We start from the raw sequence: 3,515 nt of genomic DNA on the forward strand, positions 1-3,515 counted from the left end.
AGGACAGGCGATGAGGTGAGCTGATGGCTTCAGAGCAGGCAGGCATCCAAACCGAAGGGGCATCCTTTTGCAGTAGCTGCTGCAGTGGGGCTGTAGTGGCTGAGTAGTATGGAGGAAACTAGAGGTAGTAGGCAGTCATCCCAAGGAAGGAGGTAACCTGAGCTGGTGTGGTAGGCTCTGGGATGCAATGAATGGTATCGATGTTGAACTGCAGTGGGGTGAGGCCAGCAGCTGAGAGGCAAAAACCTACAAATCCGATGGCATCAGTGGCCACATCTCTCTATTGAGGGTGAGGTGGTGGTGGTGGTGCTCATCATGGCTGGCAAGGGTTGGGCCATGAACCGCAATGTCATAGAGACAGATGACCATTCCTGGGATTCCAGCAAAGATAGTCGACATCACTTTCTGAAAAAGCTGGGGGCGGAGCTCAATCGGAAGACACCAATGTGTGTGATGCCAAATGTCAAGTTTCAACTGGCAGGGTGAAGAGGAATCTAGAGATAGGACTGACGAAGATCCAATTTCGTAAATACAGTGGAACCCGAGAACTGTGAGGTGAGGTCTTCCACTGTGGAGAGTGGGTACTTATCTGGTATGACAGCTTTGTTTACTGCCTACAGGTCCACGCAGACTTGCAAACCCCTGGACTCTTCTTCGCAACCAACAGATTGGACACCCATGGGGAGGTGTTGACTGGTTCAACGATACGTTATATCCTCTGAAGTTTGGCGGTGACCTCACCACGGAGGGCCAGTGGGATGTGGTGCAGTGGCTGGATGACTGGGCACATGGTAGTGTCAATCAGGGACTTGTGGTAAAAAGCAGTGATGCACCGCCCCGGTGGCGTGAGAGGGTGAACTGCAATTCCCGCAGCACCTGGGAGGAGACTCACACAGCTGCCACGTGTGCAGCATGTCTGGGTCTTGTGTGAGCGAGTCCTGGCTGTCCAGCCGCTGCGGCTACTCCATATGGCAGGAGAAGGAGTAGGGCAGCACGCTAGTGTAGAGGACAAGGCAGCAGAACCCTGAAAGCTTTAACAACTCTCAGTTGTTTGTTGCCTTTTCCCCCGCAGTCAATCCATTACTAGGAATGCTTATGGCAGGTTGAAAACGGACCCTTGTTAGTTTAAGAAATCAATGCATTCATGATTTTACATGGTTTTAAAGACAGCTATACACACAGAGAACAAAAACGACACTGCTGATGATTTTTCCCAAGCTGAAACACAGTGCACCTTTCCAAGCCATTTGATAAAGACCACCCACTGAGAACTGTAGCAGAACTTGATGGATGCTCAGTTTTTAGCAACTTTTATGTCTTTGTTATACATCTGTGATTGAAAGAACCATTTTTGGATGTTTATCACGTCTTTATCCTTTTCTGTGTGTGCGCATTGATCTAAAAGTTACTGATAAGTCAGAGTAAGTTCTAGTAAAAAATGCAGTAACCAAAACCACATATCTTATTGTTTTTTGTGTAGTAATATAAGTGAACAACCAAAACAGTCACATAATGTCTTGATCTAGTTTAATACAGGTATTCTTTTCCTTTCTCAACTTTTTTTTTCAAGAAATCCATGCAAGTTGTGAAACATGAAGTACAGTTCATGATCATCAGGGCTGAGGAAAAACTTCCATCTGTGAAGATAGTTCCAGCGATTTATTTTCTTTAATAAAAACCCACAAATGGAGAAATGCAATGTCTGTGACTTTCTGTGGCGTAATCTCAGCGAAAACAGGTCGAACTACAATAAGTAAACAATTGAGTACTCAAGTCAATATCACCGGGAATGTCCAATAATGACCAACATATTCATCCATGGAACTGTTATCCTAAGCTAAAATGTTTAAAATTACACACAGATTTTTTGCCAATCTTGATCTTTCGCAAAAATGATAGATCGCCAGCATTTTTAGGTTAGGACTGTAGAGTTCTGTCGTTATATTTTGGTATATTTACCTTAATTTTAATGAAAATGTAATGATAAATGTTTTAATCATTATATTAATATAGTAAATTGCAATATGTAGCATAAACTGTACATATTGTATAAAAAAGCTAAAGAACTTGTAAAGTGATTAACATTTCCTTGGTGTCGATTTACTAATTATGTCTCGGCTTCATTCAATTAATTTCCTTCGTGACACGTAATTTCTTTCCGGTATTTTTTTCTGGTTCTGTTATTGATCACTTACGAACCTTATTCTCATTAGCAAAATGTCACCTACAAAGTCACTATGAAACTGGTATCGGGAAAAGTTTCTTAATATTTCTTTTGATTAGCATGCAAGAAAATTTGATTATTACCTATGGAATTTCCCGCCAGCGTGGAGCTTGAATTCACAACCTTGAGACTCAGTGTTCAAGAGTCACAGAAGAGGTCAGCCTGGTCTTCAGTTTGCCAACGATAAGCTCCGGCAGTGCTCCTCTGTAAAGCAGATTGTTCGGATCGGTTATGTGGGAAGGCACTTCGATACTAAGATCGTTTGCAGCACACGCATGGTTTCCCCCTTCACGCAAAAAACATAGACGAAGGAAGCTCTCTTGTCTTGGGCTGCTGACTCCCGGATTTAAAGCGCTCTGGGTGCCAGCTAAGTCTTTAACAAGCACACTATAAAGACAGGAATTACACTTTGCTCACGTCACCCATGGAATGGCGAGGCTACTTGTTCCAATATTATCTAGTCTCACCTCATATGGTGCCGATTCCTGGTTTTCATTTAAGAAAGAGCACTGCAAACACCGTAAACAGTGCAAAACGTGTGATGAAAAAAGTCTTTTCCCCCCTTTGTCTAAAGCAGAACACAGCGGAGTCATGCCGAGGGCTGTGAGATCAAGATTTCAGTGGAGCACTGTCGTCTACGTCTTTAGCTACATGAGTTGGACATCCTCTTGTACACGGAAAGCAGATTGAGATCCTCTGACATGAAAAGTGCCATATTAAAGCCATTTCTCATCCTTTCTCTTAGTGGTGGAGCTATCGCATGTAAATGAGGCAACTTGCAAGGTGAGCAGGCTCGGTGCACACCGAACGCAGATGTCTCAGAGCAGTTGAAACGTGTCCAAGTGGCTGTCAAAGGACAGCACTTCACCGGCACCGTGGCTTAGTTGGCTAAAGCGCCTGTCTAATAAACCGGAGATCCTGGGTCCGATTCCCAGCGGTGCCTGTCTTACTGTACAGAATTTATCCTTACGGGCAAATCCCATGCCTTTTAATTCAGGTGAATGCAAGTGTTCGTTTCCTTTCTGGAACAACTTGTTTTGAAAGAAATCTATACAGCTTGCGAAAGATGAAACACAAATCTTGCTTATCAGTGAAGAAGAGGTACTCCCAGCAGGCCAGCTAATACCAGCAAAGTTTTTTTTTTCACCCTAACCCAGAGAATGGAGAAAAGCGAGGCGCCTGTGGCTCTGCAGTGTAATCAGTTCGCGAGTTCGGCGGTTAGCTGAAAGAGTGGTAAATGGAGCTCGCCCCAGCCCTTCCTTATTCTTTTAAAGAGGATAAAAAATTAACT

The 3,515-nt window shown here is 43.8% G+C and overlaps 1 long non-coding RNA gene across 1 annotated transcript; it reads left to right on the forward strand.

Annotated features, from left to right (window-relative positions):
• The first annotated feature begins 715 nt into the window (after positions 1-715).
• Positions 716-1,694, forward strand: LOC148665824 (uncharacterized). The gene is made up of 2 exons (XR_015936608.1): positions 716-791; positions 1,571-1,694. It is a non-coding gene; the product is annotated as an uncharacterized LOC148665824 (long non-coding RNA).
• Positions 1,695-3,515: the final 1,821 nt, after the last annotated feature.

The sequence above is a fragment of the Lepisosteus platostomus genome, chromosome 5 (genome assembly GCF_059453375.1).
Source record: "Lepisosteus platostomus isolate fLepPlt1 chromosome 5, fLepPlt1.hap1, whole genome shotgun sequence".
Lineage (NCBI taxonomy): Eukaryota > Metazoa > Chordata > Actinopteri > Semionotiformes > Lepisosteidae > Lepisosteus > Lepisosteus platostomus.